The sequence below is a fragment of the Panthera onca genome, chromosome C2, assembly GCF_046562875.1.
Source record: "Panthera onca isolate mPanOnc1 chromosome C2, mPanOnc1 haplotype 2, whole genome shotgun sequence".
In the NCBI taxonomy this organism is placed as follows: Eukaryota; Metazoa; Chordata; class Mammalia; order Carnivora; family Felidae; genus Panthera; species Panthera onca.
Genome location: NC_138347.1, coordinates 141,548,717 through 141,565,105, shown reverse-complemented (window position 1 = coordinate 141,565,105; position 16,389 = coordinate 141,548,717). Strand labels below are relative to the sequence as shown.

Here is a 16,389-nt window from a genome sequence, read left to right as displayed (position 1 = left end):
AAAAAGCTTTCTACTTTGAGGTAGTCCCAATAAGTTTTTGCTTTTGTTTCCCTTGCCTTAGGGGACGTATCTAGAAAAAGGGTGCTATGGCTGATGACAGAGAAATTGTTCCTGTATTCTCTTCCGCAATTTTGTGGTTTCAGGCCTCACTTTTAGGTTTTTAATCCATTTTGAGTTTATTTTTACGTGTGGTATTAAAAAGCCCGGTTTCATTCCTCTACATACTGTCCAGTTTTCCCAACACTATTTATTGAAAAGACAGTCTTTCTCTATTATACATTCTTGGCTTTGTCATAGATCAAGTGATTATGTGAGGGTCTTTTCCTGTATATCCTGTGTCTCTATCCTGTTCCATTGACCTATGTGTCTATTTTGTGCCAGTACCACACCGTTTTGATTACTACAGCTTGGCTTGTACCTTGAAACCTGGAATTGTGATGCCTCCAGCTTTGTTCTTCTTTCTCAGAATTGCTTTGGCTATTTGGGATCTTTGTGGTTCTATACAAATTTTATTGTTATTTGTTCCAGTTTTTCAAAAACATGCTGTTGGTATTTTGATAGGGATTGCATTGGATACGTAGATTGCTTTTACATTTCTCCTTCTGTGACTTTTTTTTTTTTGGAGTATATGGAAACTGTACCTGTTTCTGGGTATTGCATTTGCATCCTGCCACTTTAATGAATTTATTACCTCTAATAGGTTTTTGGTAGAATCCTCAGGATTTCCTACGTGTAGTATCACGTTGTCTAAAAATAGTGACAGGTTTTTTTTTTTTTTTTTTTTGCCAATATAGATGAATAAGGAAAATGTGGTACATACACATACAATTAAATATTAGACAGGCATAGAAAAGGATGTGATCGTGCCATCTGAGACAACATGGATGGACCTAAAGGTTATCATCCTAAGTGAAATAAGACCGAGAAAGACAAATACCATTTGATTCTACTCATTAATGAAATCTAAAAAAAAAAAAAAAAAAAAAAAGTACAAAAAGCAGAATCAGAACTCTAAATACAAAGAACAAACTTATGGTTGCCAACAGGAGTGGAGGTTGGGCAAAATGAAGGGGAGAGGGAAATACAGTAGGCCTTCATCATGGAACAAGTAAGTCACGGAAATAAAAAGCACAGCATGAAGATTGCAGTCAATGTTGTTCCAATAGTGATATAATGGGATAGAGAGAGCTATGCTTCTGGTGAACATAGTATAAACTTGTCACATCACTGAATTGTACACCTGACACTAATATAACATTGGGTGTCAACTATGCATGAAGGTCTGAATGAATGATTGACCCACTCACTTCTCCAATTCCATACCCAGAGACAAGTATCTTTAAAACTATAGGATATTATTTTAACAAAATAAGATTATGCTATGTATATAACTTGCATTTCTCACCATCAACATATTTCCATGTCATCTGACATAGATTTACTGCATTTTATTATTCTTTTTAAAGTTTATTTATTTACATCGAGAGAGAGAACAAGCGAGCAAGCTGGGGAGAGGCAGAGGGAGAGAGACAGAGAGAAAGAGACAGAGAGACAGAGAGAAAGAGACAGAGAGAGAGAGAGAGAGAGAGAGAGAGAGAGACAGACAGACAGACAGAGAGAATCCCAAGCAGGTCCCACACTGGCAGCAGACAGCTTGATTCAGGGCTCGAACTGTGAGATCATGACCCAAGGAAAAATCTAGAGTCAGACACTTAACCAACTGAGCCATGCAGGTGTCCCAATTTACTGCATTTTAATAAAAGCTACAGATTATTTCATTATATTGAGGCACCATGATGTATTTAACCACTCTGTTTTTTTCTATTACAAACAAACCACAAGGAACATCTTGAACATGTACCTTATGAACGTCAGAAATCTCTAAGAGTAATTTTCTAAGAAATTAGGCAGTTGGGTCATAGGATGCCTATGACTGGAATTTGAATGGATAGAAGCCAATTTCACTCCAAGAAAAGTTATTTCACTTTATACTTCCACCTACAATGCAAGACAGTGGAAGACAGCCCTATGGTCTTCCCAATTATTAAGGTTACCAAGCATACATTTGGCCAGTCTAAAACACAAAATAATTTTTATATGTATATAAGTGTTAATACACTTACATACTTTTTAAATTTTGTTTAGTGGCCATCGGTATTTCTTTTAGGAATATCCAATTCATATCATTTGTCTATTTTCCCACTGAATTGCTGATCCTATTGTTAGGATATGTCTAGACGTATATGTTCCCTATTTGTTGACAAAAATGCTTTAGCTTTGTCTTTTGCCATAATGATATTTTATACTTTTATGCTGTCTGCTTTTCTCTTCACTACTTCTGGACTCTGCCATTGTTTCTCCATGTTGAGATGTCCCTTCTCTCCTACAATGAATTCCTATATTTAGATTTCATTCTGGACTCTATTCTGCTCACTTATCTCCTTCATTTCTAAGCTCGTGCCAAAATTTTTTCGTTACTTAAGCTTCATTCTAATATGTACGGAGATGATCAAGCTGGAGAAGTTCTTCATTTTCTAAAATGTTTGACACTTTCACGTACTTATTCTCACAAAGGAACATTTTATCAGCTTGAGTCATTTAACTTTTTCCTCAACATTGTAAGCCATAATCATTAGCAATAGTATTTAATTCGTACAAAATGCCTTGTTCTCTGGAATATAATATGAAAGATCAATATATTGGTGTTAAGTTGCAACACTATCAGAATTATTCCAGTTAATGTTTTAATTTAGTCGGAAGAAGCCAGCTCCCAACTAAGAAAAACCAACAACAAAATAAAATAGAAGAAAGCTGTATTCAAATCTTAAGGTTTTCAATTAGAATGGGTAACTACACCAAGTAGAGAAGAAAACAAAGTTATTAAGGTCATTAGGAAATGCATTTAATAACTCCACCAAATAGAGAAGAAGAAGAGGTAGTAAGTCATTAAAAATTCATTAAATTCCAAATGAATTAGAAAAAGCAATGAAGTTACTTGGAAGTGTGATAAGAATTCTGTTTTAAAATAACCAATTCAATTTACCCAATAGGTTCACTTGAAGATTCAGTTTAAATACGATTATGAGAAATTTATAGTTAAATAACATTACATCAATTCTTTATTTTTTCCCCAGTATACTTTCATACGTTTCTTTTTAATCTTCCTTATACATTCTTATCTTCCCTAAAAATATAATGAATAATAGAGGAAATGATGGGTCGATGAAATTTCAGATTCACTGTAATTAGATTTCCCTTCTCAAAAACCTTCCACCTTCTTAAATCACTACGAGTTAAACGACAGTGTTTCCTTTATTGCAAAATTCCACGCCCAGGATGTTCATCTTTTGAGAAACCGCAGGACCATTTGAGCACAGTCATGCCCACCCATCTTTGCCAAACATGTGAAAACGTGAATTATCGGAGCATCTACATAACGACAAGTCTTTGACTTGAGGTAACAGAAAATTTGGTCAGTTCTTCCTTTGCCCTAATGCTTCCTCTATGCCCGTGCTACAAAAAATTCTGCTTTTCTCCCCACGGCAAATAATCGAAACTCAAATCTAGTCCTCTTCTATCTATGCCCATGTTTATTGTTTAAATGTGTTTATTTCTTCTTTCTTTACTTACCAGGTATGGCTCCTTGGGCGAATCACAGTATCTCTGCAGTACTCAATTTTATCTGTAAAATAAGAAGCTGGGTTAGACAAGCTTTCAAATTCCATTGAATTCCAACATCCTGTCACTGTGCTTAATATGAAAATTAAATTTTCTTAGTATCCTTTAACTTTGATAATGACCAGTCACAAGCACAGGTGTCTGCTGGAGAGCCTACAATTTAAAATTTTTCATTTACTATTTCCATTAGAATATAGTCTTCGTAGATAATGCACACTTCTCAGATTGTTCCACTATAATCTCTTTAAAGAGAAAAGTTACAGGTAATCTAAGATACCATCATATTTTCTCAAAAAAACTTTTAAAAAAGGTTTCTTTTTGAGAGAGCAGGCACGAGTAGAGAGAGGAGGACAGAGACAGACGGAGACCCAGAATTTGAAGCAGCCTCCAGGCTCTGAGCTGTCAGCACGGAGCCCGACACGGGGCTGGTGAGATGGTGACCAGAGCCGAAATCGAGAGTTGGATGCTTAACCGATGGGCTACGCAGGCACCCTGATACCATCATCATGTTTTCGTAATTCCATCTAAAAGTACATTTTGGGGCACCTGGGGGGCTCAGTCGGTTAAGCATCCAACTCTTGATTTCGGCTCATGATCTCACTATTTCTGAGCTTGAGCCCTGGGTTGGGCTCCAGGCTCTGTGCTACCATCACAGAGCTTGCTTGGGATTCTTCCTTCCTTTCTCTCTTCCTTCCTTTCTCCCTCCCTTCCTTTCTCCCTCCCTTCCTTTCTCCCTCCCTTCCTTTCTCCCTCCCTTCCTTCCTTCCTTCCTTCCTCTCTTCCTTCCTTCCTTTCTCTTTCTCCTTCCCACTCTCCCTCTCTGAGAGATATATGAATAAACATTTAAAAAAATAAACATCTGGGGTGCCTGGGTGGCTCAGTCAGTTACACTCCAGACTCTTGGTTTCGGCTTAGGTCGTGACCTCATGATTCCTGAGTGTGAGTCCCAGGTCAGGCTCCATGCTGATGGTGTGGAGCCTGCTTGGGATTCTCTTTCTCCCCCGTGCCAACCCCCCCCCCCACCCCCACCACCCCTCCCCTAACCTCTCTCTCTGTCAAAATAAACAAACTTAAAAAAAATAATAAATTTCTCATCAGATTACAGCAAATTAGGATTCTTGGGGATAAAGATTCTCTACCCTGATTTCAAGTCCGTTCTCTTTAAATAGGACTTTTTTGTTCCCATTATATTTCTGTTCTTATTTGTAATATTGTTGACTTGCTTTTGTCAACAGCATCACCTTGAACTTTGTCCTCAGAATGCTCCAATCCCAGAAGTTCCCATTTCCTCTAAATTAGATTTCGTTTCTAGTTTTATTTTAAAACAACATTACAAATCCTAAATCATTAAACATATATTTAAATTTCACATAAAAGTAATCATTTTTATAGTCCTGTTATGACTGTTAAAATGACAAAAATTAAACATCAACACAGGAACGTACTTAAAGTGACATATGGAGAGGGGGGACATGTTTCCTCGCTAGTCAAAGTGTATACATCAGTATGTTCTTTTGAGGGGATATTGTTAACCATGTATCCAAAGCCTTAAGAATTTAACCAACACATTTCACTTTTATGAGTGTGCCCTGAGGAAATAATTAAAAGGAAAACATAGGAATCCCACTTACAGAAGCAAAAATCTGGAAACTTAAATGTACATAAATAGTGGCTTGGTGAAGGCAACAGACATACAAGGATGCAATTTAGTACAATACAGACATTAAAATTATAATGTAAAGCAACATAAAAGATCATGGGAGGATGTTCATTTTAAAAAGTGGAAAATGGCTGTAAAATAATGTGTATGTATAGTAGGATCCTATGTCTTATAAAAATACCTATGGGGGGTGCCAGGGTGGCTCGGTGGGTCAAGGCTTCAACTCTTTGGTGTTTTTTTTTTTAGTGTTTATTTTTGGGAGAGAGAGACAAGAGCGTGAGCAGGGTAGAGGCAGAGAGAGAGAGAGGGAGACACAGAGTATGAAGCAGGCTCCAGGCTTGAACCCAGGAACCTGGAGATAATGACCTGAGCCAAAGTCAGATGCTTAACCAACTGAGCTACCCAGGCGCCCCAAGGCTTGAACTCTTGATCTCAGCTCTGGTGTTAATCCTGAGATTGTGACTTCAAGCCCCATGTTGAGCTCTGTGCTGGGTGTGAGGTCTACCTTTTTTTTTTTCTTTTAAATACTTACATATAAACATTTACACATATGTTAGAAAGTGATTGAGCAGTTATCTGCCAAAATGTGAATACTGGTTACCTCTTGGTCAAAGAATTACAGGTGGATCTTTTGGTACTTTTCAAGATTATTGCACTGATCACATATTCATTGTAAAAATTATTTAGAAGCAGTAAACTATCATGTCTTGATTATGCCTAGCCACGTAACAGAGACCTTTAAGGAATTAGTCATTTCAATGATTCTGCACGTATTTCCTTTTCGCTGAATCTAATGTTGATCTATTGCACATTTGCTCATTTCTCTTTGTACTGAAGAAAATTAAAACTAGCGATGATGGGTAACAAAAGAAAATAAAAATAACATCATCTACCCCTTCACACCCATCTCATTCTCTATCTTAGGACACCTGGTCTTTAATTCCTAAGTTTTATGTTTGCTTCCTCTTTTTCAGAACAAATTATAACAACTGTGCTTGTGTGCCTGTTACTTGGTTTTGATGTGCGCATCCAAGCTCCATGAGTTCAAGAGTTTTATCTTTTTGCTTCATTTAGCACAGATCTCATTAAATAGTTCAATGGGACCAAATAAAAGGACACAACTACTTAGGCTTTAGAACATCTTAAAATCAAAAGTCCTTAGATTGGTTTGGTTTGTTCCTGTGACCCACGGGCTGGCAAAATATCCCCTGAGTTTCACCAGTTGGAGCTTATGCAACCTAACACACAAAAGCAAGTATACTATATCAACATCCAGTAGATTTGTGAAAAACAAGACTATCCATCTTGATGATTTAGGGAAAGTTAATCTTCTCTACATGTACTGCCCATTATTTAATTTTATGCCTTTAAAAGATTACAGCTGATAAATCAGCCCTAATCAAAACTTTGAACTCCAAATATAATTAACCAAATGGCACCCTAGTGCCATTTAGGCGAAAGTTAATGGGCAGGAAGTTCACGCTGAAGGCCATTTTTTACAACCTGAGCAAAGTGGGAGTGCATGATAAAGCATTAGTTTGGGGGCTATCAAGAGAGAAATAGCTTAATTCAGAAACAAATATATATAATCCTTATTCTTCAGAAGTAGATGTTTCTATCACCTATAAAGACAGGCTTCCAAAGCAATTAGTAGCACAAGCAACGGGCTTTTTTAAACAATTCTATAGAAATCACTCTTATCTAGGCCATGGTTCCATATTAGAGCTCTTTTGCAAGGACTTTATTGGTCAAGCTCCACAATGAAAGTACTGCCCATAGTAAAGATATTCTGTTTCTTTTAAAATAATTGAAAGTTTCGCTTTCTCCATCTTTTGGTCTAGTCTTCCTCAAGTGAGTCTGAAACAACAGTTCATCATCTTCTAAAAATATAAAAGCAAGCACAAATATAATTCCAAGACCAAGAAACTGAAACAAAAGAAGTCCTCCTTTTTCCTTTGAAGCTGCTCTCATCCCATAGGGTCCCTGAATGAGTAAGCCTTTCCCATGCCAAGTCTTCAGAGCAAAAACTGAAGTGGAAAACTACTCAGTTATCTGGCAAATTCTGTCAGTGAGGCAAGCCAACCTAGATTGAGACTCTACTTTAGTACCGATATTTACGTATGAGTTTTCTAAGAGATTCAAGATTTAAAATTCAGTCTCCGGGATAAAAATTTTTGTTTTACATTTTAAGTGGGGGAAAAGTAACTAAGATATCAAAAGCCAACCCCTATTCTCAAGTACAGTTTGTGAGGTGACAGGTAACCCTAAGTCCCTTCATAATGGAATATCTTACTTTAAGCCCTAATCCGTGCACAAGAGTGCTTACTGCAAAGGATTCCTAAAACGTCTATCCCCAACTGGTTTATGACTGCCAGTAGCACCTGGGTTTGTGTGTTGAATGCAACAAGCACAGAAGTTTCTGGCGGGAACCCTTATCAAACTTAAACCTCAGAGGGCAACCATTCAGACTCAGCCTATAAACTTCAAGGTTAGAAGCTAACATTTCAATGAACTGCCTGATCATTGATGGTGAATCACTGTGGAAACCCAAAAAAGTCCCGGTCTGGGGGATAAACATGAGAGAATGCCACTCTGAAATAGGACTTTGTAAAGATCTAACAATAAAGGCTCATATACTGACAGTGTGGTTTACCTCCAAGCCTAGTAATTAGTGCTACATTCAATCAATATGCATGCACTTTAGTGGGTTATTGGTCATTAAGGAAATTCTGAAGAGGAAGGACTGCACCACGACAGTATTTTTTCTTTAAAATACAAGTAACACCATATTTGGTTGAAGGACTCCAGGAATTTTATCCTCCCAAAATGCTGATGGCAAAACTCTCAACTAAAATAAAGGTTTACCTTCCCTGAGATACATGTAAATATTAAACAACTAAGCAGGTGTTAGAAATATATTAAAGATTTCATTACTATGAATACCAAGCTGACAAGGTGACAAGACTGTAGTAGATACAACATTCTTCTCCCTTTATGCTTGGTTCCCATATTCTAAAAAAGTTTTCTATCAATGTCCAACCATGTTTATGCTTATAATTAAGGTCATTTCCTTTAGACATTCAGTGTTGCAAACTGGTAGACCACAGGTCTAATTGTGCACTCAGATGTTTTCAGCCAGTACTCTTGATAACTGAATTTCAATCCTTTTATAGATGGGTGCATCTCTGGCTTTTCAGAGGCACTCCTCTTCCCCACAGCCTTACACCCAGATTTCTGGAAGCTTTCTCAAAGTGACAGCATCCACCTCACCTCTCCTGGTCTGTTTTCCTAAATTAGAGGGCCTAGCATGTGTCAGTCCTCTGCCACAAGCCTACTACCAGCAGGAAACTGATCTCCCAGCCCCTTTGGGGTTTTTCTGCTTTTGTTTTATGGAGAGAGAGCACAAGCATGTGCACGTGCACACACACACACACACACACACACACACAAACACACACACACACACACACACACACACACACACACACACAGGTGGAGGTGGGGGAGGGGCTGGAGGGAGAGAGAGAAACTCAAGCAGGCTCCATGTCCATGTGGGGCTTGATCCCACTACCTTGAGATCATGACCCACAGGAAATCAAGAGTCCGACACTCAACATGTGTGACCTAGCTGCCGAGAGGCCTGTCTCCTGGCCCATTTGAAACCTCTCCCTGCATGTCAGGCTCTCAATCTAAGACTACGGCCAAGTTTTGGGCATGTTTCCCAGGAAGAGGATAGCGAGTTCTTTATTCTCACCACAGTCTGAGCTTGAGATTAAACTTCTGAGCACCTGGGTGACTCAGTCGGTTAAGTATCTGACTCTTGATTTCGGCTAAGGTCATGATCTCACAGCTCATGAATATGAGCCCCTATTTGGGCTCTGTGCTGCCTGCTTGGGATTCTCAATCTCTCTCCCTCTGCCCCTCTCCCACTCATGCACTCTCTTTTCAGGCCCTCTCAAAATAAATAAAAACATTAAAAAAAATTAAACTCTCTTGGCACAGTAGTCAATGATAACCAGGAATATTTGACATGGCTTGTGTGGCAGACTCTTACCGATCCCTTCCCGTCTTCACTCTTACAAGTTCACCAGGTGCTTTCACACCAGCAGCCAGCACCTATGACTTTGTGGGCTGATCTTCAGATACAAGAGGTATAAATCTGCCAGCTGATTGCCCCTCGTTATGAGGACTCTGGGATATGTCCTACACTTGTTCCAGAACTGCCCAGCAAGATAGGACCCAAGTTACTCTCTAGAGACTCCCCCCCCCCCCCCCCCCCGTGTTTGTTTATTTTTGAGAGAGAAATCCAAAGCTGGCTCCAGGCTCTGAGCTGTCGGCACAGAACCGAGGCAGGGCTTGAAATCACCAACTGCGAGATCATGACCTGAGGAGAAGTCAGATGCTTAACCAACTGAGCCACCCAGGCGCCCCACTGGAGACTTTTCGATAGTGCCCCTTTGTTAGCTGCCTTCTCTTCCCAGTCCCGCTGCCCTCCAGCTATTCCTAATTACTTTCTCCCAATCCTCATCAGCTCTGCTGGGGGAAGCAGACCTGAGCCAGCTCCTTTTCCCCAGTGTGGAGGAACAAAGATAACGGGCGACCAACCCCTCTAGAGACCCTGTAGTGTTCCCATAAAACAAAGTGACTCAAGTTGGACGTTGTGTGAGTTACAGTGTATGTATCATCTCTATATATTTTGTGCTTTCGGATCTTAAGGGCTTTCGGGATATACATCAATTACACAAGGATGCTGGGGGTGAACAATACAATCATTCATCACACGCATCCATGACACTTGGCCGCATGTACTGCATCATGGCAATGCCGAATGTGCAATAATGTGCAAAAATTACTGTTACTACCGATAAACTGTGAGACGTCTTACAAGTTCAGGTACCGGCGTTGTTGCTTTTGTTTTTTTTTTTTTTTCCTTCTCCTCATTTACCAAAAGCCAGGATTAATTTACAAACTCAAATCCCAAACCTCAACATGGTTGTGAATTTTAAATTTGGAATAAGCACTCCCGCAACTCTGGCTTTTCGTGTGGGCCTCCTGAGAACCGCTTTCTGGCCAAAGCAGAGTGAGGAAATGCTAACGATGTTGAGGACTGCGGTTCGGAGACTGGTGTTACAATTTTCTAATACATGAGGTATTTAAAGACTGATGAGACAGTACATTATATCTGCATGGTAATTTAGTTCAGAAGTTCACAATTATTTTATTTTCAATATTAATTGCTTTTGTCTCTCAATAAATGACTCTGAAGGAAGTGGAATTCAATTTCATTCATTTTCAATAATCGAGATTGCTTTGAACTAGCTCAATAACTCTCCGCTCCTCTTGGCCCCCGATGCATTGCTACTGGTGGCACATAAATAATCTCCGTTTTCTTTTCGGATTTTTTAAGCAGAGCTGCCTTTTGGCAAAAGAGCTCAGCAGACACTGTTTGCTCCCCGTGCTGTCGGCCCGTTCGCCACAGCCTCTTCGGCATGTAGGGTCCCTCCAACTTCTCAGGCTTCTCCTGCAGTTACCACCCCTGCCCTTTTGCCCCCACCCAGCCCCAGGGGCAAGTGACTCACTCAACACAGGGGACCATTTCTGGCTTCTTTGTCTTTGCTTATCCTCATACCATGTGCCTGAAGGCGCCTTCTCTGCCTGCATATCCAAATACACCAGGGAGTGAGCTCCCCGTTCACATCTCAGGCTACCAGATCCACAGAGCCTCTGGCCGTGTCCCCAGCTAGAAGGGAGCAGGCGGCTCCCCAGTGGACTCCTCTGTCCCCCTTCATCTCCTCACTCTGATTTAGAGGTATTCACATGCCTCTCCCCTCCACTAAACAATCAGCTTCTCAAGGTGACAAATGACAAGCCATTCATCTACAGATTTCACGTAGTGCTTAGCTGTGTTCCTGGTCACAAAAGTCTGAATGAATAAATAAACTAGTGGGGGAATTAATGACTATTTGGGGTAAGAGGCTTGGATTTCGGCCACGTGAAACCACATCAGTTCCTCCACCACAATTTGACCCACTTGCCTCAGAGCCTTTCTCTCTCCACGGATTCCCGCTCTGATCAAGTTGTACCGGCGCTGTGTCCACGTAGACCCCACCCAGCCCCCACTAAACAGAGAACTCCTCAAGGGCAAGGACAACGGCACACAAAGCCCCGAGTACGAGCTCCAGTTCATTTCTGTGCAACGGACAGGATCGTGGTACCCTATGATTTCGTCAGTTTTTCTTTCCAAAGTTGACACTTCAGAAGAGGATTACAGGCAGGGTGCTTCATGGACCACTGCGTTAGAGGTCCCACTGTAAGGTCAGGGAGGGAGAGAGATGGGAGCCTTACCCACAAACCCCAACCTGGCCCCAGAGGTCTGGGATCTGATTGAGGTCCTCTATAGAAGATTTGAAAGTTTTTACCTACCATTCGAAGCAGAGGGACTTCCAAACCCCCTTTCAGTACCCCATCAACATTTAGGGGGCACATGGGCTCTATTTACTGGTATAGGATTTCCTTTCATCTGCCTGCAAGTCCTTTTCAAGGATGTCGTAGTTGCTTATGGATCACAGGTGCCCAGAGGAAAGGACATCTGACTTCTCTTAACTGGGGTCCGAATTGGAATGCCAGCACAGTCTCTGCATCTCGGTCTCACAGACGGCTGCCCAAGAGTCAGTTCAGTCCATGAAGTGCTTACTGTGGGCCCGCTAAGCAAAGGAAAGTGTGTTTGGATTTAGGATGAGGCAAATACAAATATATAAGGGTAAGGGTCCATCTACAGGAACCACCTCCTTATTCCTAGAATGCTTACCATCTTTAGGGAGGGCCAGGAGGTTCAAATAATTACATGTGATATAAGGCAGGGAGGGGAAGTTGCAACAGCTTGTAAGAAAAACATGCCCAGCGGGACAGTATAAATTTGTGAGTTCAAGCCCCACATTGGACTCTGTGCTGATAGTGCAGAGCCTGCTTGGGATTCTCTCTCTCCTCCTCTCTCTCTCTCTCTCTCTCTCTGTCCCTTCCCCACTTTCTTTCTCTCTCTCAAAAGAAAAAAAATTTTTTTAAATGACTTTCGTATCTTAATTGTGGCCCCATCCTCACTAATCCTGGCTTCTCTTTCTCTGTCGTGCTCAAGAAGCCACCAGCTTATGTATTTTTTTCCAGATAAAGAGCATGAAACCCCCTCTGGGGAAAGGATGCTTTAGGGTAAAGGTAAGAGAGAACATAACTGGTACTTTGCTGTCATTTTTCACTATTTTTCCCTGAAGGTACTTCCTGCTACTCGTCAGGAAAATACTTCCAATTATAATGTAACCAACTTCTCTATACGGCTGTACTGTACTATTGTCGGTCTAAGAGAGCGAAGATACTCCCCATCCTATTTTAGGTTCCTCTGTAGGGTTGCCACAAAACAGGGCAGAACATTCAGTAAAACTTGAATTCCAGTAACAGCCCCAATGGAGCATCGCCCTACACCTGTCAGAATGGCTAAACTCAAACAGGCAAGAAATCACAAGGGTTGCCGAGAACTTGGAGAAAAAGGAACCCTCGCGCACTGTTGCTGGGAATGCAAACTGGTTCAGCCACTGAGGAAAAGCGTATGCGGGTTCCTCAAAAAATGAAAGCCAGAAATGCTGTACGATCCAGTAATTCTACTGTTGGGTATTTACCCAAAGAAAACAAAAACACTAATTTGAAAAGATAGACCCACCCCTATGTTTGTGGCAGCATTATTTCCAATAGCCACGACATGAGAGTAACCCACGTGTCCTGCAACAGTTTAACAGGTAAAGATGTGGTGCATCATATACTGGAATAGGATTTAGCCCTAAAAAAAATGAGATCTTGCCGTTTGTAACAGCGTGATTAGGACTTAAAATGTATTATGCTCAACAAAGCAAGTCGGAGACAAAGACAGATATGATTTCACTTTTATGTGGAACTTAAGGAAGAAAAGAAAAGGAAAAGAAATGAAGAGAAATGAAAAACCAGACTCCTAGGGGCGCCTGGGTGGCTTGGTCGGTTAAGCGTCCGACTTCGGCTCAGGTCACGATCTTGCGGTCCGTGAGTTCGAGCCCCGCGTCGGGCTCTGGGCTGATGGCTCAGAGCCTGGAGCCTGCTTCCGATTCTGTGTCTCCCTCTCTCTCTGCCCCTCCCCCGTTCATGCTCTGTCTCTCTCTGTCTCAAAAATAAATAAAACGTTAAAAAAAATTAAAAAAAAAAAAAAAAAAGGAAAACCAGACTCCTAAATACAGAGAACAAACTGGTGGTTGCCAGAAGGCAGCTGGGTGGGGACACGGATGAAACAGATAAAGGGGATTAAGAGGTAAAAACTTCTAGTTACAAAATAAATAAGTCACAGAGGTGAAAAGGACAGCATAGGGAATATAGCCAATAAGATGGTAGTAACATTGTCTGGTGACACATGGTGACCACATTTATCGTCATGAGCACGGAGTAATGTATCAAATTGCTGAATCATTCTGTTGTACCCCCGAAACCAATATAACACCATGTTAATTATACTTCGAGTAAATAAAAGGCGAGCAATCATAAAATTAAAGATTTGAATCCCAAGTAAATAACCAATAACTGAGTATAATATATAAGTATGTCTCGAATATATCGCATGGGATATACTTCTATCCAACTATTTATCTGAAATTCTACTTTGCCTTGGTGCCATGTATTTTTATTTCATCTGGCAACTGTACTTCTTTGCATCTCAAACTTGAGTTTCGATGGGCTTACCAGAGAATTCGGGAGAAAATTTAGTACACTGGTCAAGCGTCAAGCTTCTAGAATCGGACAAAATAGTCTGCATCCTGTGTCACATATTGTGATAATAATTAAGACCGTGACAAATAGCCTGAGGCGCATCTCCTCGGGATGTAAGGTTACAATTCCCCTTTCTCTATCCAGTGCGAGCTATGCGTGGCCAGTTAGCTTTGGCCAATAAGATCAGAGTGGAAGCCCCTCCCCCTTTCCCTTCCTGAGTGATCACAGAGGCATCTATCGAAGCAGAATTGCCATCAACTTGGGTCCTCGAATATTTACAATCAGCAGAGTGTCTTACAATGGGCATGTAGCATGAGTGACAAATACACTTTGGGGGGCTAAATTAGCAAGATTTTGAAAAGGCATTGATTTGAAGGCACAAGACCTACACCTACATCTTCGTAACTTTTTACTCATTGGCTTTGTGATGTCTGGCCAATTGCTCCACAGGTCCAAGCATCAGTAGAAAAACCGTGCTCCCTGCCAACCTGAGACTCACTATAGTCAGCACTTACTGCGTATTTGCTGCATGCGAACGCTGTGAGGACTGCAACAATCAGTAAACACAATCACATCATCAATAACGAAAATAAAACAAAATCAGAATAATGACGCATAGCACCTTCATTGGACTAACCACATAACGGACACTGTTCTAAGTACTGTACGAATATGAATTCATGCGATTCTCACAACCACCCTTCGGCGTAAGTGCGGCTACTATCCTCATCTTACCCACGAGGAGACGGGCACAGGGAAATTCAGCGGCTTATCTCGGTTAACCGCAAAGATCAGTAAAGAGATCAGAGCTATTAAAAGGCACAGAAGATGAGGACAAAAGGTGCATTTGCCAAAATGTCCATCAGCACATTTCTTTTATTGATAAAAGTTTTGAATTGGGGGGGGGGTGGTTGGAGGGATACAGTTGAATTAAACAGTAGGCTAGTGACCTACGGATGCTTCTTACTCTCCTTGCGGACTCTTAGCCGTCACATTCTTTCTGAAGGTAAATCCACATTTCCGACACTCCCTTGGACATTTTCCGACAGCCGATAGATACCTCAAAGTTATGCTCACAAACAATGCATTTCCTCTGCAGTTCCTGCTTCTAGTAACTTCTCTAATTCTATGAATGGAATCATCATCTAGTTATGCAAATTTGAGTCCTTCTGTCCGCCACTTCCGATTGTCCTAGGGTGTGCTTTTCTGTCTTCTTTCCTCAACTTTGGTCCCACCTTTCTACAGCTTCTGTCAGTGTACTGCTTTACATTTTCCCTTCCTCTTATTTCTACTGGTCCCATCCTAGCATCATATCTTCTCATCCTGCCTCTACTTCGATCCCGTCCTAAAATACTGTACTTACAGTTGCCTGCTTTTTCTTCCTTAAAGCATAGTTCTACCCTTGTCCCCTACTCCAAAGTTTTTAGTGGCTCGTCATGCTTGACTAACTCCATACAAATTCTCCAGCCTGGCAGTCAGCGCTGCTGGTGGCTGAGGAGACGCTTAATTCTCCACGTCACATTTCTAAAGAAGGACTCTCATTTCCAGTCCCTCTTTAAAAGAAAAAGCAGCATTAGAAGGAATACTCCTTTCTGCCAAGCCTGGTAAGACTGGGATAAATGTTGTTGCATGTATGTGATAAAGATGGGCTAGGCTGATTTCTTTGGAAGGGGTTTGCTGTGATGTGTCCCTAGTTTCTTTTCATTCACTGACTCCGCCCTTGAGTCTAGAGGCTTGTCGTTATCGACAGGCTCTGCTGGGATCAAATAGGCCAAAGTTACAAAGTCTGACTTAGCTCTTATTCCATACTGTATCCCTCCATGCCAGCTTTATTGACAATTCCGCTGGCATCTAACCTGATTTTGATTCGTGTCAAAACATTCAGAACCCATAGGTGAAGGAATATAGACGATGCCCTCCAAGCTCCAATGAAATCCCTTTGCAATTCGCCATCAGTAGATCTCGTGAGTCTCTCCAAGAGTTTTGAAACCTCAGCCTGAAGGTTCTTACCCAAGTTCACTACTGGTCATCCTCTAAGTGCATCAAGCCCCTCCCATACCCTTACATCATCGTGCGCGTTCCAGCCCTTCGCACAGGATCCACGGCCCAACATTTGGAGGGAGGGCTGGGAAACTGTATGCTTCCGAGCCCTTCTGACGTTACCTCCTTCAAGCAGGAAAGGCGCTCCTCATCTTCATAAATTCTCAGCTCCATCCTGTTCCCTCCTACCCTCTCCCTCCCATCTACTTAGGTTTGTTCATCTCATTTTATGTTTT

The 16,389-nt window shown here is 41.2% G+C and overlaps 1 protein-coding gene across 3 annotated transcripts in view; it reads right to left on the bottom strand.

The window, feature by feature from the left end:
• Positions 1–16,389, bottom strand: part of RARB (retinoic acid receptor beta) — a 672,606-nt gene that overhangs the window by 527,525 nt on the left and 128,692 nt on the right. For all 3 annotated transcript variants that reach the window (XR_009612006.3, XM_060638522.3, XM_060638523.3), the window contains exon 2: positions 3,631–3,682. The gene's annotated coding sequence lies outside the window, so the exon portion shown is untranslated. The remainder of the gene's footprint in view (positions 1–3,630; positions 3,683–16,389) is intronic.